At 40.0% G+C, this 24965-nt stretch overlaps 1 long non-coding RNA gene across 1 annotated transcript in view; it reads right to left on the bottom strand.

Moving 5' to 3' along the window:
• Positions 1 to 339: 339 nt before the first annotated feature.
• LOC137658475 (uncharacterized) overlaps positions 340 to 24965 on the bottom strand; it is a 71959-nt gene continuing 47333 nt past the window's right edge. The window contains exons 2-3 of the long non-coding RNA XR_011047335.1: positions 15261 to 15454; positions 340 to 582 (exon numbers count right to left, since the gene is read on the bottom strand). This is a non-coding gene — a long non-coding RNA (uncharacterized lncRNA). The remainder of the gene's footprint in view (positions 583 to 15260; positions 15455 to 24965) is intronic.

Genomic DNA, 24965 nt, shown 5'->3' with positions numbered 1-24965 from the left:
GGCAACGAATACTTCTACAGGCAAACTTCACCCACTGAAAGGAATCAAGACGAGGCCTTATAATAACTGTGACACCACTGCAGGTTATAAAGGTACCACAGGTCTTCATCAGTATCCCAAAACATGTTTGCATAATGGGCATGATGCAAGAAAGTTTTATAGAAAAATGTCTGCCTTATAAATTCCAGTCAGAGAGAGAGACACTCTGCGACACTGACTCTGACTGACTCTCCAATGGATAAAACCAAAGCGAGTTCTGCCAGGGGGGAGGTTGCCTTCCCACTACTGACAGGTAAAACTACCTGCAAGTTGTTCATAGCTCATTTAGAGGTTTTAGCCATCATATTCCAGCTATATAAAGAATGATTGTTTGTATTTATGTAGGAACAAATTATGTTTATCAGAATTCACAAGATAAAAGGCTTTTCCTTTCAACCTGTGAGGTTTATGTATGATCCAGGATGTTCACCTGTATTGCAAATCTCCTATAAATCTTGAACTGATTTTCTTCTTGGCAATGTTTTCCTATTTAACTGCTGTTTAATTTCTTTTAGCCATAACATTTGGAAAGTTTGCCTTGCCCTGGAAGAGTAAGAAAGTAATTAGTTTTGCAGGCTGAATAGTAACTTCTCATGTACTTCCTGTTCTTACATTTACAAAGAATAGATTAAAAAAATTAATATATTTGGATCTCTTATAATTTCCGTAACTATTATTTAATTCCTTTGTTTTTGTCTTTTACAGAAGCATGAATGTGATTGGATTGGGATACTACAGTGAAAAGATGTAAATTAATTGTATAATGGTTATAATAAATTTATAATTTTAAGTTGTTAGATAACAAATGTTTTATTCTTTCCTACAATAACCACAACAGTGAGATGAAAGTTATTGCACTTGATAATGAAAAGGCAAGATAGGAAATGACTTCATGAAATCAAAAGTTTGAGAGAGAGTTCATCATTTACCCTAAAATTGTCAATATTTGTAGCCAATGAATTATAAAAATTCACTAAGTAAGCTTCTTTCCATCATTCTCAATTTTCAATCTAAGGATTATTATATGAAGTTTACTTCATGATTGTTTTTACAAATACAAATGGGACAAAAATTAGTTTCCGCTTTACTGTATTGATATTGACTATCAAGTAATTTAATTTCAAATAAAGGATTCATATTTGATTTGACCACATCTTAAAAGTGTTTTCAAACTGCAATAACAGCAATCCAGTAAATGAGTAAACCTATAATCAATATTTTGAAAATAGCAAACTTTGTTTTTCTCTGCCAGGCAAGTTTCATAAATGGAAAAAGAGTAATTACTAAGTTCAAAGTATATAAATGTTACTTGAAAGTACTGTACAAGAACAATAGATATTTCTACCAATAACTGACATCACAGCTACCTCACTGCTGCAATGATAATCTTTACCTCATATTGTTGAATTTCTTTAGAAATACCAAGACTCCAGAAAACACCCAGGAACTCTAGGCTGGAACAATTTAACACTTCTAAAGATTAGTATTAATATTTCCAGTGGACAATCTGGTTGGAGAAGTTACTTGAAAGATTTCGTATTCCTGATTCATAAAAATTTTTACTAAAATATTTTACATGTAAAACAGGGTGTACTAGCGACATTACTAATGGGTTTTTGTAGTATCTCTTCAGCCCCAGCTGCAACAACTTATTAACCCTGAAGGGTTAGTACTGACAACTTGCAGGTTTTTTTTTTTTTTCTCTTTTTTTTATATACATGACCTTGCAACATTCCTTCGCCCCCTAGCTGCACTTTCTTTATATCCTACTTTACTTCCTTTCTTCCATCTTAAGGGTCCAACCTTCTCTAGCAGCAAGGTTTTTCCCCAGTTGCATTTGGGCCGTTACTGACCTCGACAGTCGGCACTGGGCTTTATCCAAATTCAGAAATCCAGTACAACCAATTTCTGACCATGTATTTTACCTTCATTCCCAATCACAGTATATTACACAAGTATTCCATATTAATGTCAAATCTCTCTCTTCCTACTACAAAAAGTTGCACCTGAATGACCTTCCTGACTCCCCACCATTGGGGCATTTAACTAAAAATTTTTAATTTGGCATATCGCCTGTTTCTGTACTCTCTTCATCAAGTTCCTATGGTCTTTCCGCTCCTCCAACACACACGTGTGTAAAAAATTTTAGTTCATTTTCAGTCGGTGCTTCTTCTATAGGAGGACAAGTAGAAGACATCAAAGATGTCCAGGAAGATATGAATTAATAGGGGTCATGCATGCACGACTAACCATTTCTCTCCCTGTGAGAATGACAAGGTACCAGGAACCTCACTTCTTGAGTAAGTACCAAAAGTTGTCCCATAGCAGAAAGGGGCATAATCATATTCAACTCTGCGGACATGTGTTATTAGGTACAAATGTTCACACATCTTTTACCTGTGCTCTGTCTCTTACTGAAAGAAGCAAATGCCGAGAGTTTCCCCATAGTTGGAAAAAACTTCAAACATCAGCATGAGCAACTTTTATGGAGCTGAGCCCACACACTCTGGGTCAAGAGCAGCCCTTCTTCCCCATTGCAGACCTATCTTTCAGATACAGGGAATGGTGTGTGCCAACAGTTATCCCTATAGGGGAAGAAGTGGCTATACATGCCCCTTTTGCACCCATTTTCAGTTTTGTACTGAATACACTACCCTCAACCGAGTATGGTTACTTTGCCCACCTCCTGCCTGAAGATGACGTCTAAGAAGACGGATTAACGTAGCTGTGTCTTGGACTATTTCTCCATGCGTACATGATGTTGCATACCAAGATCATACCCAACACAGAGGCGTACAGGTGTTCAGACGCCTGTTACCAGCACTTTGTCACGTATTCTTTCCCATCCTTCACCAAACAGTTCCGGGGAGGCAATGAGATAACCGCCAAGGAGGATGTCATGCCATGAAAAGTATCATGGTGAAAGGACTCTCCCATCACACAAGCAGCGAGAGGACGTAAGCACAGAGTCTTGACACCACCAAAGAGATCACTCATGGCACAAGGCTTTTTTACTAGCAATCTCCCTATGTATGGTCTCTACCAGTACTTAGTCAGAATTTTCATCCTTTCGCCTGTACGTACAAGGTTCCCCACATAAAGGGTCTGACAGTGTTGCTTTCCATGTACAGTTGGGCGCCAAGAGCACCTGAGTTCCACAAGCATCTGTCATGCCACAAACCTCTTCCTCACTGATTTTCTGAAAGACCCTACACATTCTGTTTGTTCTCCACACCACTGGCATCCATGCGTAGGACGTTAGTGTTAAGACTCCTTATGTTAGATCTTCCGCTTTGAGGAAATTTTACGTCGCAACATCCCCCCCACTTCAAAAACGGTCAACAGCATGGGACTTTCCCACTCATCATTGTGTTTGAGTTGAATCAGGCAAGGCAACTTCATAATTCCATTTTGAAGGGTATTACATTTGAGACTATATTGCATGCGTGCTATCCTGCCCTACGGAAAAAAATTTCAGCACTTCCTGCTCCATCAGGTACTGAGCATCCTCATGGGTAGAAGGGAACAAAGGTCGCCATTCTTTCGAGACTTGAAACCTCAACGTCTTCCTCTACACTACAGTACATACCGTAGTTTCGAGGGAGATGCAGTGAAGTTCCAAAACTCAAACCTCCATGTGAAGGTGTTTCAGTATGAGGTATACAAGCTCGCACTCCTACTATCAGTGCTAGGTCTCATGCTATGAGACAAAGCACAAGCAATGCTAGTCTGGACTTTGGCAGCCGTCATTGTCCCTATCCTAAGTTGGGACGCTTCCGTGATCCCAAGAATTCAAAGAAATTTAATAGAACCACTGGTATATTGTACCAAGAACATATCCACTCTGGAAGAGGAAACTACAATGTTAAGTGCATTCTTACCACGTTGAGGATTTTCAAAGAATGTTTGGATATTCACCAGTTTGTACGTACTGGGAACCTATCCATTTGGGAAGGGGATAGAAATATATTTTTACCTCATACACACAGGAAGAGGTTACATATTAGGTACTTTTCCTTCTCATCAAAACCAAGTTTCAGTAACCTGTACAGGTTTTTTCACGCTTACTTTTATTGCTCTGTCTTGAAGTAGACATATTACGTGCACCTCTTGCAGAGTAGTAGGGGGTGCCCTCATCCCATTCCCTCTTCTAAGTTCCAAACATGACAACCCAGTAAAAGGGGAGTGGTGGAGAGTACAATCAACAAGCGGCGTGAATGCGATGACATTAGCTGTCTTGTCCCAGTTGACTGATCCCACAATTGACAGAGGCTAGTTTCTCACGGATATTTCCCCAGCATTCATTCCGGTATTTCCTGAAGCTTTACTAGTCAGCATCAAACATTCCCCTTACCATATGGAATTATTGGAGCAGGAATACAGAATGATATACAATGATAACCACATCATTATGCTCATCAAGGGAACTCTGGGAAATCTGCTATTCACATTTGTATCTGTTGGAGGGGTGCCCACCTGACAATGCTATGTCTAGGACATATGATATATGTAAGAAATGCACCTGCTTTTCAACCTACCGGTAATCCATTTAGCATGACTGTACCAACCTTTTCAAATGAGTTTGGTGAAGCACTCATTAACGTTGATGAAAGTGAATGTTTCTGTTTATGATGCTCAAAGGGGCTTGTTTCATAGACCTACAGCAAGCAGGTGAACTTTTTGGAAGTCAACATGGTAAGAGTTATTTGCAGTATAAAACTTATCCAGGCAAGAGGACTGTTTGAGCAAACACACCGAGTTGCCAGGGACATGGTGTCAAGCTTTTTTGCCATCCCTGCATCATTGCAGTGGAAAGGCTTCTTTAGGTTTTTCAACATTGCTCGACCGGATCGCCATTCAGTAGGTAAAGCTTTTTTGCCATCCCTGGATCATTCCGGGGGAAAGGCTTCTTACTTTAAGTTTTCAACATTGCTCGACCTGATCGCCATTCAGTAGGATAAGAAACTTCCAGGATTCTGCTCTCTAGTCCCTCAGCAGCGTTTACGGATGCCTACTGACATCCTTAAGCATTGTAGACACTTCTCTCTTTCCCCCTTGGTCCTATTTTTCCCGATTACTCAACTGTTGGTTGAAGACATCTAGGACTGGCCTGCTGCTAATTGCTCCAAAGCGACCACATGCCAACTGGTATCTGGGTCAGCTTTTTTTATTCTTCAATACTCACAGTTCAGGATACTGTTCACCCCCATGAACCAAGCTTTTAACTAGATCTAATCTGAACTCATAGCAAGAATTGACAAGCAGATTGGAACACTTTGAGAGTTCAAAGGTCTCTCAAGCAATCCTACTTGAACCCGTGGGACAAGGAGCAGATAGGGCTTCAACCCAAGAGACTGTCTTCTACTAAGCCTAGCCTAGCCCTGACAAAGCAAGATGGAAACGGCTTAACTTTTCCTGTGTCACAAGTCATTCTGAAGGATAAAATATATCCATTCCAGTTAAGGAGTTTGTAGCCAGAACATAGAACCTTGCCATTCATAACTTACAGTTCTTCATCTCTTCCCTATATGAAGTGACTAGTGGGACCTAGATGTCTTGCCTTCCAGTCCTTGAATTACACTATGAGACTTCTTACAGCAACAGAAGGAATAGGAGTAAATCTCTCCAAACTAATATTCCTCTCTAGCTTTGTGGGATAATCAGGCCTGCTTTTCCTACAGGCAAGGACACGAAAGGATCGACTAATTCAAGTGCACCAAGTCGGACATACTTGGATCTATCTCAGCTCTTGGGAAGAAACCACTGATGGTGCAGTTCTTGAGGCCGAGTCTAGCAATGACAGACAACCTTCTCTGCCCATTTCCTACATGAGTATACCCATAGGTCCTTGTGGTACAGCAATCATTCTATCATTTACTGTATCGGACGCTAGATGCAGATGATGCAGCAAGCAATATGATTGAGTAACTTTTTCTACCAGACAAGGGGATGAGGGCCAAATGTATGCAAATCTATTTCTCATGAATGACCATATGTTCAGATAACATATTCCCCACAAAGATATGTGTTCTTCTTTGACCATCCAACAGTCCCCGGTAGTGACATAGCCTAAAACCTGCCTCTTCTTCATGCCCAAGTCATCGGGAGGTTGACAGGAGTTATCACTTTTGCTCCTACACAGAATTGAAGTGCTTGACATTTCCTGGGAAAGTAAACAACAGTTTAGTTATAGGAACTTCATCGTTCTTAAAGATAGGTCTATTAAAGGACAAATGCTTGTATTTGTGTAGGAGAAAATTGCTGGGAGGGACTAGATGCCAGTCATGGTGCTTCTACTGAGGGACCAGGATAAGAGAGTTCTCTTCAGCCTGGTTTCCTACCATAGGTTCCATGGACGGGCCGAGCACAATGTACGGATGTCGTACTGTATGAATTTGTTTCCAGTAAGTGTCTTATGACCAGACTTTTCCAGTAGTGTCTTACAAACACTATGACTGAACCAATCTATAAAACTCTGGATGTTCTGAAATAGCATATTACCAAAAAATGCCCAGGTCATTAGAATGTGAATAGCCCCCTGTGGGAATGGGCTTATTGATTTGTGCATTTTGAAACTGACTATCTTGTGGATCTCTGCAGGGTAGACACTGGACAGAGGTTGCCAACCCCCAACTGTAAAACTGTGATATGAAGAGGATCCCGCCCCTGTAAAGAACTTGGTGTTTTTGTCATAATCAAGAGGCAGCCAAGAGAAATTGGGAGGAATTCATTATTCCTAAAGCAATGCTAAAATCTCACAGACTATTGCTCCTGAAACAAAAGCTATTTGGAAAATGGTCTTCTGGAGTAACTCTTTGAGGGAAAATGTTATTTTCCTTAGTAAAATAAATAATTTGAATATACTTACCCGATGATCATATAGCTGTCAGCTCTGCTGCCCGACAGAAAAAACCTACGGGCGGAATACGCCAGCGATCGCTATACAGGTGGGGGTGTACATCAACAGCGCCATCTGTCAAGTAGGTACTCAAGTACTCGATGTCAACATAGAACCAATTTTCTCCTCTGTCCACTGGGTCTCTATTGGGGAGGAAGGGTGGGTCCTTAAATTTATGATCATCGGGTAAGTATATTCAAAAATTTATTTTACTAAGGAAAATAACATTTTTCAATATTAAACTTACCCGATGATCATATAGCTGATTCACACTCAGGGGGGTGGGTAGAGACCAGCATTACATGTTGACATTATTATGAGCTAAGTATTCCGTATTTCATTTTAGCAGTTATTCAAAATAACAAGCATAAAATATATAAGTACTGTACCTGGTAAGGAAGACCACTTGAACAATTACTCTGCCTTTTTAAGTACGTCTTCCTTACTGAGCCTCGCGATCCTCATAGGATGCTGAGCGACTCCTAGGAGCTGAAGTATGAAGGGTTGCAACCCATACTAAAGGTCCTCATCAAAACCTCTAATCTAGGCGCTTCTCAAGAAATGATTTTGACCACCCGCCAAATCAAGTAGGATGCGAAAGGCTTCTTAGCCTTCCGGACAACCCAAAAATATTTCAAGAGAAAGATTAAAAAGGTTCTGGAATTAGGGAATTGTAGTGGTGGAGCCCCCACCACTACTGCACTCGTTGCTACGAATGGTCCCAGAGTGTAGCAGTTCTCGTAAAGAGACTGGACATTCTTAAGATAAAAGACGCGAACACTGATTTGCTTTTCCAATAGGTTGCGTCGAATATACTTTGCAGAGATCTATTTTGTTTACAGGCCACGGAAGTTGCGACAGCTCTAACTTCGTGTGTCCTTACCTTCAGCCAAGCTTGGTCTTCCTCATTCAGAAGGGAATGAGCTTCTCGTATTAACAGTCTGATAAAATAGGATAAAGAATTCTCTGACATAGGCAAAGATGGATTCTTAACTGAACACCATAAAGCTTCAGACGGGCCTCGTAAAGGTTTTTAAAATAGAACTTAAGAGCTCTTACAGGGCATAATACTCTTTCTAGTTCATTTCCAACCATACGATAAGTTTGGAATATCGAACGATATTGGTCAAGGCCGAGAAGGCAGCTCGTGTTTGGCTAGAAAACCAAGTTGTAGAACATGTAGCCGTTTCGGATGAGAATCCGATGTTCTTGCTGAAGGCATGAATCTCACTGACTCTTTTAGCTGTAGTTAAGCATATCAGGAAAAGAGTCTTAAAGGTGAGATCTTTCAGGGAGGCTGATTGAAGCGGTTCGAACCTGTCTGACATAAGGAATCTTAGAACCACGTCTAAATTCCAACCAGGTGTAACCAAAGGACGCTCCTTCGTGGTCTCAAAAGACTTAAGGAGGTCCTGTAGATCTTTATTGTGGGAAAGATCTAAGCCTCTGTGACGGAAGACTGATGCCAACATGCTTCTGTAACCCTTGATAGTGGGAGCTGAAAGAGATCGTTCTTTCCTCAGATATAAGAGGAAGTCAGCTATTTGAGTTACAGAGGTACTGGTCGAGGATACGGATACTGACTTGCACCAGTTTCGGAAGATTTCCCACTTCGATTGGTAGACTCTAAGGGTGGATGTTCTCCTTGCTCTAGCAATCGCTCCGGTTGCCTCCTTCGAAAAACCTCTAGTTCTCGAGAGTCTTTCGATAGTCTGAAGGCAGTCAGACGAAGAGCGTGGAGGCCTTGGAGTACCTTCTTTACGCGTGGCAGACGTAGCAGGTCCACCCTTAGGGGAAGTGTTCTGGGAACGTCTACTAGCCATCGAAGTACCTCGGTGAGTTATTCTCTCGCGGGCCAGAGGGAAGCAACTAGCGTCAACTTTGTCCCTTCGTGAGAGGCGAACTTCTGCAGTACCTTGTTGACAATCTAGAACGGAGGGAATGCATATAGATCTAGATGTGACCAATCTAGTAGAAAGGCATCTATATGAACTACTGCTGGGTCCGGGATAGGTGAGCAAAGTATTGGGAGCCTCTTGGTCATCGAGGTTGCGAAGAGATCTATGGTTGGCTGGCCCCAGGTGGCCCAAAGTCTCTTGCATACATCCTTGTGGAGGGTCCAATATGTTGGAATTATTTGTCCCTTCCTACTGAGACAATCTGCTAAGACATTCAAGTTGCCTTGGATGAACCTCGTTACTAGTGAAAAGTCTAGACCTGTTGAACAGGAGAGGAGGTCTCTTGCGAACTCGTACCATGTCAGAGAGTAGGTCCCTCCTTGCTTGGAGATGAACGTCAAAGCAGGGTGTTGTCCGTGTTCACCTCCACCACTTTGCCTTGAAGGAGAGACCTGAAGCTTTTCCAGGTCAGACGTACTGCCAGAAGCTTCTTGCAGTGAAATGCATTGTCCTTTGACTCGAGTTCCATAATCCCGAGCATTCCCTACCGCCTAATGTCACACCCCAGCCTACGTCCGATGCGTCCGAGAAGAGAACGTGGTTGGGAGTCTGAACAGTCAGGGGAAGACCCTTTCAAAGGTTGATAAAGTCCTTTCACCAAGTCAGACCAGACTTTATCTACCGGAAACCGGGATCGAAGACCGCTTCTAGCGTCTTGTCCTTTTCCAGTGAAAAGCTAGATGATACAGAAGAGGACGGAGGTGTAGTCTTCCAAGTGACACAAATTGAACCACGGATGACAGTGTCCTAACCAGAATCATCCACAGCCTGACAGGGCAGTGTTCCTTCTTCAGCATCTTCTGGATGGATAGCAGGGCTGGGGGTTGATCGTCTTGTTCAGCCAAGTCCTCATCAGAGGGTTCCTCATCCGAAACTGATGAGGAAACGGCAACGGAGAGGGCAACGTCTGACTCGCTGAATCCGGTCGCACTGGTGGATGCGTGACGGAGCCGGACACAAGATCATGGTACTGCTGCACAGTCTGTGAACTGTCAACCATGGGGACGCGAGGAAGTACAGCGTCAACCCGAAACTGTCTAGACTGTCTGGGTTGTGCAGTCAACCCCCTACCGGGTTGCTGAGGTTGCCGCACTGCGTCACAACAAGTCACCTCTGCTGGTTGTTGAACGTCTTCCTAGTGACACACTGAACGTCCACAACCACCTCCAAGAGTCGCTTAACGTCAACGTGCGACTGGCAACCCACACTGGGTCGCACCGGAGGAGGAATCACCTCAACTGGCGGACGTGAGTAGGATACCTCAGCGTCAACAGGGCGTACAACCAACCGGTAGGAAGGTTGTTGGCTAGAAGGTTCTTCTCCGTAAAAAATCCTCTATCAAGGACACAAGCTTGGACTGCATGTCTTGCAACAAAGCCCATTAGGGTCTATGGGAGCAGGTGTGGCAACAGACGGGGTTAGCGACTGAAGCGGAACCATTTACCATCCCTGGAAGCCTTGTTATGCTTCAATTAAAGTCCATAGGAGGCTAAGCAGCTTAAGGCTCCTCTCCAAATGACAGTCCTCAAAGGAATATCAGAAGGAGGGAGAACAGCACTTTCTCATCCACAGGAACCATGTCCGAGAAAAGCTAGGTTATCTCAGTGAGGGTCTCACTGGTGCATAAGCAGCAGACCAGAAGGCAACGTTATGTAACTGCTTGACAGTCTGTGAACTGTCAAAAACTGAACTGTCAACCACAACAGGTGCGTGAGGACATACAGCACTGGTGCATTAGAAGCAGACCAGAAGGCAACGTCATGTAACTGCTTGACAGTCTGTGAGCTGGCAACAACCAAAGCTGTGTGGGGAAGCCTCAACTCCTGACTGACTAGTCTGCTGCGGGCGAGTGGCGGTAACCACAGTGGGTTGCGGAGGCTGACACACCGTGTCAAAACACGGCAGCTTGTGGTAGCTCACGCACGGCAACGGAGTGCTCCGTGTGTCTGTGGGAGTCAGCATGCGTCTGGCAGGGTCGACTGCGCATGGGTGGAGGAGCTCTCACAACAAGAGTGTGGGAGCAGGCAGCCATGCTGGGCGCACAACCGTGGCAGGTTGTAGGCAAACGGGTGCATCGTCAACCTTCTCCGCAGACGGAGTGTGGGAGCAGGCAACAACCAAAGCGGAGTGGTGGTGCGTGGTGGGGACTGCCGTGGGTTGCGGAAACTAACGCATCGCGTCAAAACACGGCAGCTTGACTCCACCTTCCCACTGCTGATGCGGTAGCTCACGCATGTTAACGGAGGGTGCCGCACGTCGGCTAACGTTAACATGCGTCTGGCAGGGTCGATTGCGCATCGGAGGTGGAGCTCTCCGCAGCCGGAGTGTGGGAACAGGCAGCCTTAGCGTGAGCTGGGCGCACAACCGTGGCAGGTTGTAGGCTAACGAGAGCAGTGTCAACCTTCTCCGCACGAAACTCCTGCATAACCGCAGCTAACTGAGTCTGCATAGACTGCAGTAAAGACCACTTAGGGTCTACAAAAAACGGCAACAGACGGAGCTACTGTCCGTTGTGACTGAGGGTCTAAAACAGCTGGTGCGGCAACAGACGGAGTTACTGCCTGTTGCGGTACCACCTTGCCTCTCTTGGGAGGTGTGCAGTCGTCGGATGACTGCAGCGAGTCCGAACTGACTCAGTGGCTACACCTAGGCCGTTGGACTTGCGCGGAAGGGACCGACTTGCACTTAAAAGCTGCAAGATGTGGTCCATGGTTTCTTACGAGAAACCTCTTCCGCAGACGAGGAATAAATGGGCTCTCTCGTCTTTGTGTGGGTGGGGCGATCTCACGTCGGCTAACGTGTGTAGATACGCCCGAAACCACGGAGGGAAAAACGTCTGTTCGTTGATCAAGGCCTGTGGAACCCATAAGTCGTTCGACATTACTTCTCCCCTGGGCTTGGGAGCTTGTAAGAGGTCCCGGACTAGGTGAACGACTGGCACGAACAGACGAACACTCGGACGCAACACTGTAACACTTTGTGCATATCACTTTATCACTTTTGATTTTCTGTTTTGCACTTATTTCACTGAAATCGAAACTTTAACTGATTTCTACCTGAAACACGCAATCCTATCCTTCATTAAAAGGTAGTAATTGCAAAAACAGTCTTACAATGCAACAGAAAAACATAAATAAAGATAAAGAATTCAGTGGCTGGAAAAGAGACTAAACACTAGATCAAATAAACTACGTTTACAATCTCTCACCGCACAAAGCCTGGGAAGAAGAATAAAACCCTAGAAACGTTTTACCTTCTTCCCCTACAGCGACTAGGGAGGAGAGTAAAAAACGAGAACAACGTTACCCGCTTGAACGAAACGTTTATTCTCCTCTCTCTCCCTCCGTCTCTATCTCCCTCTCTCTTCTCTCTTGATTTCGCACCTGAGAGAAGAGCCCAATTATATATCGTTAAAACATGTTATTTGCTAAAGGAAAAAACTGAAAGGTTTTCCAAAAAAAAAAAAGTTCCTTTAATTTAGAATTTAAACCATTTAAGCTAAGAAAGAATGAACGAAACGCTAGAATCGGTTTACTCTTACTGCAAAGTGAAACCGTGATACACTCTCTCTCTATCGTAACGATAGAGCGCATGTTGAACGTTCTGAACGTCAACAACTGTGTAGACTAAAAAAACTAAACGTTAGTTCATCTTTGAAAACAGTACGAGACTATCAAAGAAATTCTTTCATAAAACATTAAAATTAAAAAAGTATTAAATTCTTTAAAGGTTAAATACGATATAACGGGCTCAATGTTAATTAACTTCGGTTCCAAGTGAGGACCGCCTATTAGGAAAGGTCGCATATAAACAAACATAAAAAATTTATTTTTTATAAGTTTATAATAAATGGAAAGTTAATCAAAGAGGCCTATAAAGGCGGAGAGATATAAAATAAATAGATCTATAACGTGTTAAGCAAAATTACCAAAAACCTAAACACACTTCCGTCTAAGGGAAGGGTCGGCCATTTAAAAATGAAAGAGAGTCCATACTCTCTTTGTCACCATAATTAAATCTATCCAAAACGAGTACAAGTTTTGAAATGAAGATAAAACCCCTGCATAGCGAAAGCTCAAAACTGGAATAGTGTACTTCACCAAATCGTTGTGAAAACAAAACCAGTTAGGGACGGCGTATTTAGTAGGTCTTGCCAGTGGCACGACAGAGAGAAAATTGGTTCTATGTTGACATCGAGTACTTGAGTACCTACTTGACAGATGGCGCTGTTGATGTACACCCCCACCTGTATAGCGATCACTGGCGTATTCCGCCCGTAGGTTTTTTCTGTCGGGCAGCAGAGCTGACAGCTATATGATCATCGGGTAAGTTTAATATTGAAAAAACTATCTACGTGCTATATGAGAGACCAAGATACTCAAGGAGATGGTTGATATGGTTGTTTTAAGTTATCTTGTGAAACATGTCAGTCTAACTCCATGCTAAAAGCCTCCTTGAGATGTTCTCAGTCCAGATTTGTAGAAGATTATTGATGTCCTAAGTTTCCTTTCTTCAAAGAGGTGGACTAGAAGGGAAGCTATGATGTCTGGGATTATCTGGCATGGGTACCTATCCCTAAGGAAGGTCATCCATGTTTTCCATATTGACAGGCCTTTTCTGGTGGAGGAAGACCTCTTATATAATGGATATGTCACATGGAATGCTGAAAACTCTTCAACATAAATACGGGAAAGAAATTTCAAGCACGAAGGTCCCGTGGCAGAGGAGATATTCCAATTCCCCACTGTGATACAGCAATGCTGATCAAAGATGGTATGACGTTGGCCACAGATGTGGAAGTAGTGGAAACCATAGGCCATTGTGGCGCCACCAACATAGCTGTCCCTGAAAATTCTGGAATTATCTTCAAAACCTTCAAAATTATACTTGGAGGAAATATAAGTAAAGGACTGTTTGTTCCAGTCCATGTTTAAGACATCTCTTGCAATTGCCTAGGATCCATATTTGGCATGTGAAATGGAAGTTTGTGATTATCTTTCATTACAAAAAAGTCCTCTTGGAGATCCAGAGTAATCTTAAGATCTCCTGGAATAAGTCCTGATCCAATGTTTATGGCTGTCTGTGTCTGAATAGGGAGTCCATTACCATGTTGAGGGAGCCTTTAAGGTGGATAGGAGATAGGGATAGATCCTTCTGAAGGAACTAAATAAATGGGAGAATCACTGAATTTGAGACCAGGTTTCTTCCCTCGTACAGTACCTGTCTTCCAAACAACTTTCTTGCTTTGCTATAAGGTCATAGAAGAAAGGAATGAGAACCAAAGTCAATGACGGATGTGATCAGTTGTGCTGAATCTGTAACAGATTAGTGTTAATTGGTTTTGGCAGCAACTAACAATGCCATTGGTTGGGTCTGTAACTTTAAATACAGCAGGCAAGAATCAACACTAATTTATGGTTACCAATAGTAGGTGCTTGGAGCTTGAGGCAGGAGAATAGAGATGAGATAAAACAGGTCGAAGAAGCCAAAGCATAAGACAAGTGAAAGCCCCATAGCCTAAAGACTATCACCAGATGAGGAAGGGATACACAAATCACTTAAAATGTGCAAGAGTAAACCTATGGTTAAGCAATAGGCAGACTAGATAGTAGGGGAGCAACTAGCAAGCTTATGGAAAATTAAAAGCTTCTCATGAATAGACAAATTTTTCCCTTATAGATCTGGCACTTAACTTTGATGGGGAGACCTGAGAGTCCGACATCAGAGCGAAAAGCGGAGAAAACACCAAAGAAACACCAGACAAAAAAACGCGAGGCGTATCCCGTACGGGTGCTATAATAGGAGTGAGTTCACTAGCGTGGGTTGGGTTGGTAGTAGTAGCTTACGCAGCATAGATGTTGAACGGCACCTCGCTGTTTCAGGGATTTTGAAGAGGAAATCTCTAATTGGTGCGAGGCCTCTGGTTATGATTTATCTAGCCCCAGTAATATACCGACACCTTATATAGGTGAGCGAGCTGGGTTCAACCTGGCATTCCTATGCAATTTTTCTCTGGTAATATATAGCAGTTATATACCTTAGAAATGGTGCTTAAGGAGCATTTCACTGGGCGGCACAGGTTGAGCCCAGAAAAAAACTTCTCATGAATAGACAAATTTTTTCCTTTTAGTAGGCAATAAGCAGGAGCAGATCAGCAGCAATCAGGTGGTGAAGGGATGACACACTAAATTAAATGGCTTATATTGAGTGATGGGTTTTGTGGTGAACCATTTTTTTTTTCCAAATATAGATTTATATAAAAAAAAGTATGACTGAGTTTACTGAAATAGATTTATCTACAAAATGTATCCAAGAAGAAAAACAAGGTAGTGATAGAGGTTAACTTTTGGTAGACTACCACCCACCTCTTTTGGAGATGTTTCTGGTTTTTTTTAAGCTTTCCATAGTGTTATAACCGACAGAAACGTGACTCATTTAGACTAGATGCTCCCTTATTATTTCTTGAAATTGATTGTAGTTAATGTGTAAATTATTTCAACCATGAAAGCCACATTGTAATGGAGAATGCCGTGATGAGAGGACCTTGTTCTTGCAAAATCTGGAAGAAAAATATAATGAATACCAGAACACCCCAATAATCTACAACACGTACTATGATTACTACTACTGTTGCTTCTGTCCTCCCATCAATAAAGAAAATATGTTTAGGAGCATATTACAAGTATGCACTATACCTAAATGAAGGGTAAGTTCCGTGCAGATATTGCACACAATAACACGTGATGAACACAAATTTAAAACAGTGAACGAATGACCTTATGCGGCAAAGTTAAGCTCCATATCAAAATAATGACCAAATTTATTGTTAAAATGTATACAGTACTTCCTAGTTTTATATCCATATAAGAAAGATTCTATTGTAAGAGAAATACCTTTGAATAAATTACCACCACACAGCTTATTACTAGTCAGAACTGCTGTAAATAAGTGTTGGGTCTTAATTGCCTTACAAAAGAATATTTTAAATTCAATCTCACTGGCCAAAGTCCAATTTTTTTTTTTTTTGGCCTAGTCAAGAGCAAAGGCCTGCACACACAAATGAAGCTAATAAGAGACGGAAAAGGATATTTGAAGCAGAATTAAAATAAAATAACTTTAACATTATGCATGCTTCATGTGAAAATCCATCATGAGTAAAGCAATGCCATAAAATTGAACATGTTTAAACAATTGAAAATTACCGCAGATCGGAATTCTTCAAGCAGACCGTACATAAAATTATGCCAATATTCGATCATTGGGTAGTTGTAGGCTAAAATTTTGATAATTTATAAATTGTGGATCATTCAACTTTCTCTCCAAACACTGCTTCCCGTTGTGAACAACATAATTTCAATAATTTCTTAGACTGCATTCAGATCCTACTTATTTCTTGGCTTACAGTACGTTACTGTACAATTATGGTCATTAGTTAAACAATATTCTTTACATTAAGGGCTGTTATCTTGGTTCTGTAACACAGAAACCATGTGCCCGACAGGGGCTACAATATTTGTTTTATATATTCTTAAGTATTGAATTATTTGCCCAAAAATTATTCATTGTTCATCTTACTAAAATGGATGCCCTGATTTTAACTGTAAATGTGAGTATTTCAAGTAAACGACTTCAGGTTGATTTGAAATCAGAATAATTTTTCATATTCAAACCAGAAATAACTACACACCACAACGTTGCAGACTTGCCGATTTTTTTTTCTTCAGAATTTTTAAAACAAATGCCAGGCCAAAGTTGTGTGACAAAATGAGATTCAAAAATAGAAATTTTTCTTTCATGGATTATCTCCACAAAAATTCAAGCAGATTGGTACAACATTGGTCAGATTTACAGGATTAAACAGATAATAAGGCAATTGGTAATATCCTTATCAAGATTCAAATAGGGACAAACATTTGCAGAACTTTCGTCCATGCACCGCAACTCTCCCCCCTCCCCCCCAGCTCGGAGAAAATCACATTTTCAAACCATTGTATTTTAAAGACCATTCATGAAGAGGCAAGGGACAGTGGACAATAGCCTAGTTAGCAGGACAATGAATGTCCTAGAGACTGACATATACCTGTGATTATCAGAACCCAAGCCTCCTCTCTCCACCCCAAGCTAAGATAAGAGAGGGCTGGGCAAAGGTTACCGATGACTCGGTAGAAGACCTCTAGGCTCCCCCCAAAACCCCATCCTTAACTCATAAAGATGACGAGGTTGTAGACACGAAGATCTACACACACACATACACACACACACCCACACATACACACACACACACACACACACACACACATATATATATATATATATATATATATATATATATATATATATATATATATATATATATATATATATATATATATATACAGTATATATGCCATTAGTGTCTGCAACCTTACCCTCCTTGTGAGCTAAGGTTGGGGGGTTTGCGGGAGCCTATAGATCTATCTGCTGAATCATCAGCAGCCACAGCCTGGTCCTAGCTTGGGTGGAGGGGAGGCTTGGGAGCTGATCATATAATATAAGGTCAGTCTCTAGGGTATTGTCCTGATTGCTAGGGCAATGTCACCCTTGCCTCTGCCATTCATGAGCGACCTTTAAACACATACATACATACATACATACATACATACGCACATATATATATATATATATATATATATATATATATATATATATATATATATACACTACAAGAAGCTATTAAGCTTTAACTCCAGTCCAACAGATAGCCAAGCAAGGACGTTTTTATTAAGCCACCACAACCCTTTTTCATATTGATCGCACTAAACCTACCTCTTCAGCCAAAAGTGGAATGAGTGGGGAGGGAGATCAAAGACTAGAATATAAAGGTTTGTAACTTTCATACTGCACCTGATGCTTCTTAGGACAAGTATATGAATCGCATACATGACAAAAGCAAAAAATCTGAGACCAAATCTGGCGGTTTTATAGGGAAAAACTTTTGTAAATACAAAGGTGAACTGAAAAATAGTTATGTATAACACTGAAATCTCTAAACTCATGACCATAGAATTATATACATAATACTTCTATATATCTAACTATATGTAAATTTACAAATAAAATATAGTGATATATAATATAGACAAGACTCTCTCTCTCTCTCTCTCTCTCTCTCTCTCTCTCTCTCTCTCTCTCTCTATATATATATATATATATATATATATATATATATATATATATATATATATATATATATATATATATATATATATATATATATATATATATATTACTGTTATGCAAGCTACAACCGTGGTTGGAAAAACACTGCTACAGACCAAGGGCTCCAACAGGGAAAGCAGCCTAGTGAGGAATGCAAATAACAAATGAACTTTAAAAAGTAACGAATATAAAACATCTTATGATCAGTAAAAACGTTAAAAATAGATCAGACAACTTCATAACCTCAAGTCAGAAACAATCAAGTACAAACTAAGGTCTGTGGGAGGAAAGCGTGTTGAACTCTTCCTAGTTTTTTCACAACACCAAAGAGTCAAAGACACCAGTTTCTCTCTCTCTCTCTCTCTCTCTCTCTCTCTCTCTCTCTCTCTCTCTCTCTCTCTCTCTCTCTCACCATGAAACCAAATCTTGGTTTCCTAAAGTTGGTCAGTGATAATAATTTGTAAATACTGTACAATAATTACGAATTCTTTAAAGTTGTTCCACTTATCGCACAATGATTTCCTAACGAATGGTAGGCCATTGAATAATAGCAGACAGGCTAAAGGAAATGCTGTAACTTCAAGGTTATTACGAAAGATAATTTAAGTGCGCGCGCGCACGCACACACACACACACACACACACACACACACACACACACATATATATATATATATATATATATATATATATATATATATATATATATATATATATACTCGTATATATATATATATATATATATATATATATATACAGTACATATGGATCGATTTTGGGTTATATAAACCTTCTAAGTTTATGTAGCCGGGCGTTAGGTTTTCAGCTATATAACTACATGCATGGTGGGTGAAACAGGCGATAAACCCATGTCAAACTCCCATAGAGAGAGAGAGAGAGAGAGAGAGAGAGAGAGAGAGAGAGAGAGAGAGAGAGAGAGAGAGATTGTTGTAAGATTAACCATGGGAAAATTCTCAAGCAAATTTATTGGTCAAGTCACCTTAGTATTCATTCATTAATTTTGAGGGGTAAAAAAAAAGTAGGTCACGATTTGGCAACTATCTCCCAGATAGTAGGTTGGCCAGGGCACCAGCCGCCCGTTGAGATACTACCACTAGAGAGTTATGGGGTCCTTTGACTGGTCAGACGGTACTACAGTGGATCCTTCTCTCTGGTTACGGTTCTTTCCCTTTGCCTACACATACACCGAATAGTCTGGCCTATTCTTTACAGATTCTCCTCTATTCTCACACACTTGATAACATTGAGGTTACCAAACAATTCTTCTTCACCCAAAGGGTTAACTACTGCACTTTAATTGTTCAGTGGCCACTTTCCTCTTGGTAAGGGTAGAAGAGACACTTTAGCTATGGTGAGCAGCTCTTCTAGGAGAAGGACTCTCCAAAATCAAACCATTGTTCTCTAGTCTTGGGTAGTGCCATAGCCTCTGTACCATGGTCTTCCACTGTCTTGGGTTAGAGTTCTCTTAGTTGAGGGTACACTCAGGCACACTATTCTATCTAATATCTCTTCCTCTTGTTTTGTTAAAATTTTTGTAGTTTATATAGGAAATAGTTATTTTAATGTTACTGTTCTTAAAATATTTTATTTTTCCTTGTTTCCTTTCCTCACTGGGCTATTTTCCCTGATGGGGCCCCTGGGCTTATAGCATCCTGCTTTTCCAACTAGGGTTGTAGCTTAGCAAATAATAATAATAATAATAATAATAATAATAATAATAATAATAATAATCTTGCTGCAGTCCAGACTTTATATGTACTTGTAGAAGTTGAGAACAGGCATAGAGGTCGGACAATATGTAGACAATAGAAAGGCTCTCGCTGGGTGTGCTGTATAAGACTAAGTTAATCAACATAATATTAAAAGTAATCTCAGCTTCTCACCGAGACCTAAGCTACCATTTAAACAATATGACATGTAGCCTACTGAGTGAATGCCACACACAAATAACACCCGAGGGGGTAATTCACATAATATCTTATTTTACAAAGGACGGCTGGACATGCGAAGGACTATGGGATAAATGGTAGCCTAATAATGTGCGTCTGACGTGATTTCCCATTCCCCGACCCTTCGATCTGCTCTATATGGGCCTAAGGATAAGACCAAGAGCATGAACGTGTCAATTAAAGAGAAAGTCGGAGGGAAAATGATGTACTCTAAACTAACAACTGCAAGACTATGGAAGAAAGTTTTACCTGTACTTTACAATAATATTTCAATTTGATTATTTAATTCGGGAAATTCCAAGATAATCTGCACAAGGCAATACTAACTTCCAGGAAAAATGATTTCACCAAGAGAAGTGGTTGAGAGAGAGAGAGAGAGAGAGAGAGAGAGAGAGAGAGAGAGAGAGAGAGAGAGAGAGAGAGAGAGAAATATGAGCTTATTTTTCCTGCTGATGACTTCTGAGAGTGTGTGCGAAACTGGAAACTGTCAACTGTCTAACTCTGTTCACAATGCAGTACATTTCTTTCGTTGGTGATTTATTCCAATTTCCAAACGTACCCGAGCCGTATGGAAGGCGAACAAAGACCGAACCGAAGAGTATGAAAACCTCCATTAGTTTCTATGTAATAATATTTTACATTCAAGAGTCGTAGGACGACGAAACGTGAACGAACCGTACAGTATGAATCCGTATCAACATGAACCAAACGGGATGCGAGTTAGCGATGTACATACCCTCTAATTCCTTTCTCAATCGGAATTTTCTCCCTTGTTATTATTATTATTATTATTATTATTATTAGCCCAGCTAGAACCCTAGTTGGAGCAAATGCTTTTTTTGTTGACCAGGCGGACATGAGTCTTTTATAGTTTATTTTTGACATATTTGTTTTTGATGTTGTTAATAGTTTAAATATGACATGTCTGTTTTGACGTTGTTACTGCTTTTAGAATGATTTATTGTTAATTTGTTCTCTTCATTTATTTATTTCCTTATTTCCTTTCCTCACTGGGCTGTTTTTCCCTGTTGGAGCCCCTGGGCTTGTAGCGTCTTGCTTTTCCAACTAGGGTTGTAGCTTGGATAGTAGTAATAATAATAATAAAAGCAAGATGCTATAAGCACAAGGGCTCCAACAGGAAAAATAGTTCAGTGAGGAAAGGAAATAAGGAAATAAATATACGAAGAGAAAAAGAAAATAACAATAAGTCATTTTAAGAATAGTAACATTTGCTGCAAGTTTGAACTTTTGAAGTTCTACAGATTCAACTAGGAAGATCATTCCACAATGTGGTCACAGCTGGAATGAAACTTTTAGAATAATGTGTAGTATTGAGCCTCATGGTGGAGAAGCCCTGACTATCAGAATGAACTAAATGCCTAGTATTACGAACAGGATGGAACTGTCCAGGAAGATCTGAATGTAAAGGATGATCAGAATTTTGATAAATCTTATCCAACATGCATAATGAACTATAACGGTGCCAAAGATTAATATCAAGATCAGGAATGACAAATTTAATAGACCGCAAGTTTCTGTCCAACAAATTAACATGAGAATCAGCAGCTGAAGACCAGGCAGGAGAACAATACTCGAAACAACGTTGAATGAAAGAAATAAAACACTTCTTCAGAATAGATTGATCACAGAAAATTCTTAATAAGCCATTTTATTGTGCAATAATTGAAGACGACACAGACCTAATGTGTTTCTCAAAAGTAAATTTGCTGTCGAAAATCATCTAAAATTTCAAGTCATACAAAGTTAAAGAAACATTATCAATACTGAGATCCAGATTCTGAGGAGCCATTGTCCTTGACCTACTTACAATCATACTTTGAGTTTTGTTAGGATTCAACTTCATACCCCATAATTTGCACCATGCACTAATTTTACTAGATCTCTATTAATGGATTCAGCAACCCCAGATCTACATTCAGGAGATGGAATTGATGCAAAGAGTAGCATTATCTGCATATGCAACAAGCTTCTTTTCTAGGCCAAACCACATATCATGTATATATAGTATGAAAAGTAATGAGCCAAGAACACAACACCGTGGAACATCAGATATCACATTCCTATACTCACTATGGTGCCCATCAACAACAACTCTGAGATCTATTACTTGAAAAATCAATAATAATGCTTGGAAAGGACACACCCACTCCCAAATGTTTTTTCAAGTGAGCCTAATTTGATCTTTGTAAATATTTTATATATTACTGAGTAGTTATTGGGTTATAATTTTTTCGGGTTATTTGTCTCCCTTTGTGTGAATTAGTGTAATGACAGTTTTTTTTCTTTCAAGCTTTAGGTAGGTTGGCCAGGGCACCAGCCACCCGTTGAGATACTACCACAAGAGAGTTGTAAGGTCTTTTGACTGGCCAGACAGTACTACAATGGATCCTTCTCTGTGGTTACGGTTCATTTTCCGTTTGTCTACCCACTCATACACCGAATAGTCTGGCCTATTCTTTACATATTCTCCTCTGTCCTCATACACCTGACAACACCGAGATTACCAAACTATTCTTCTTACTGCACAATAATTGTTCAGTGGCCACTCTCCTCTTTGTAAGGGTAGAAGAGACTCTTTAGCTTTGGTAAGCAGCTCTTCTAGGACACTCCAAAATCAAACCATTGTTCTCTAATCTTAGATAGTGTCATAACCTCTGTACCATGGTCTTCCACTGTCTTGGGTTAGAGTTCTCATGCTTGAGCGTACACTCGGGCACACTGTTCTATCTTATATCTTATTTCTCTTCCTCTTGTTTTGTTAGTTTTTTTCTTTAGTTTATAAAGTGATATTTATCTTAATATTGTTGCTCTTGAAATATTTTATTTTTCCTTTCCTCACTGAGCTATTTTCCCTGTTGGAGCCCCTGGGCTTATAGCATCCTGCTTTTCCAACTAGGGTTGTAGCTTAGCAAGTAATAATAATAATAATTGTAAAATAGATAGTGTATAAGAAGAATTGATAACTTTCTTTATGAAACTGCGGATATCTAATTCATGTATGTAAACTGTAATAAAGAAACATCATAAATAAATTGAGAAATAATTTATGAAACTAAATCATTTCCTATTTTACTTCTATACATGTAATGAACTGAAATTATTTTGTTTCATGTTTTCTCTAACGATGTTACAAGGGTGAAGAGTGATATAATAAACAATATATCAAATTTCCATGGGAAAGAATATCCAAATCAGAAAATAACGTAATTAGCAATGGGTAAAGAGTGAATTAACAAAGGTAAATACGCAAGGGTTCTTTTAGGAAAGTTTAAGGCAAGGCGTTGATGACGTCATACGCAGAAGTTTCCTAAAACCGTAGCGCTGTTCGGCCGACCTATATATGTAGATCTTGGGTTTCCTCATGAAATAAGGAACCAGCGAAAACCCCATAGTTTCACTTGGAAGTAAAGCCATGAAGAGTTAATAGCAAGATTAAAGGAGGAAACAAAATTATATTAGAGAGAGAGAGAGAGAGAGAGAGAGAGAGAGAGAGAGAGAGAGAGAGAGAGAGAGAGAGAGAGAGAGAGAGAGAGAGAGAGAGAGAGAGACAGTCAAGTCAAAGTCAAAAACCTTTATTCCATTATAAAATGGTTATTCTGTTACGTAAGAATATATATTATTTACATAAAATTCCCAATAATTGGATTGTAAAAATCTAGGATATATATACATTCAAGTAAAATTTAAAAAAATATTGCTCAAGTTTCTTTTTGAATAAATCAGAACTAACATTTATACATTTTCTTATTTCCAGAAGTAGTTTGTTCCAGCAAGCTGGGCCCCTTATTGCCATTGAGCGTGAACCCAAATCCGTTCGATACCTGTCTACATATAGATTTTCATTCTGTCTGGTTAAAGCATTCCTACAATTACCAACTGTAGGAAATGTGTATAGCCAGTTGGGATATTCTTTTCTCAAACTTTTAAAAACAAAAACATCGTACATACACTTTTCTTTTAATTTTATCCACTTTAATTGCTGGAGGGTTGGGGTGATGTGCTCGTGTTTTTTTTTTCACCCCAATAACGGCTACTCTACCTGCAAAGTTTTGGATTTTTTTAGCTTTTTCCATGTGCATATCATTAGTTGACCCCCATATCTTAATACAGTAGTTTATTACACTCAAAACCAGACTTTCCACAATCAAAGCCCGAGTAGTATCATCAAAGTAATCTTTTACTCTACCTAGATACATTAGAATGCCACTAACTTTTCTACTCAGCTCGTCAATGTGAGTACTGAATATCATGTACCTGTCCATGTGTAGACCTAGATTTTTTACATGTTGACTTATCTTTATTTCATCACCATGGCATTTTATTATAATGTCATCTGGAATTTTGCTGATATACTGTGAGCTACCCACAAACATGCAGTTTTAGTGGCATTTAATAATAGCCCTTTTCTTAGAAAATATTTCTTAATTTTGTGCAATATTAGTTCAGCCCTTTTAATCAAGCCATCTAAATTTTCTATTTGATCAGCCCAAAGAACTTGTGTGTCATCAGCATATCGAGAGAGAGAGAGAGAGAGAGAGAGAGAGAGAGAGAGAGAGAGAGAGAGAGAGAGAGAGAGACTGTTCCTGCATAGGACGGTGAGAAACGTATTGAATACGGGCTGTTTGGCAACTTAGCACGGGAGGAGACTAAACAACTTGGTTGCAAGTATCAGCTAAATTTTCATTCACCCCAATTAACATAATTTGTATTCAAGTTAACGCCTTTTCTGAGAACTGCAATTGCATATTAGATTGACCATATTGCTTTCAATAGTTTCAGCGGTAATTTTAACAGACCGCAAGAAATAATGTAATAGGCGTTTTTAGCAACACATCAAGAGAACGAATAAAATAATCTTTTCCTGTTGGAAGCTATTTGTATC

The sequence above is a fragment of the Palaemon carinicauda genome, chromosome 19 (genome assembly GCF_036898095.1).
Source record: "Palaemon carinicauda isolate YSFRI2023 chromosome 19, ASM3689809v2, whole genome shotgun sequence".
In the NCBI taxonomy this organism is placed as follows: domain Eukaryota; kingdom Metazoa; phylum Arthropoda; class Malacostraca; order Decapoda; family Palaemonidae; genus Palaemon; species Palaemon carinicauda.
This window is presented reverse-complemented; position numbering and strand designations above follow the sequence as displayed.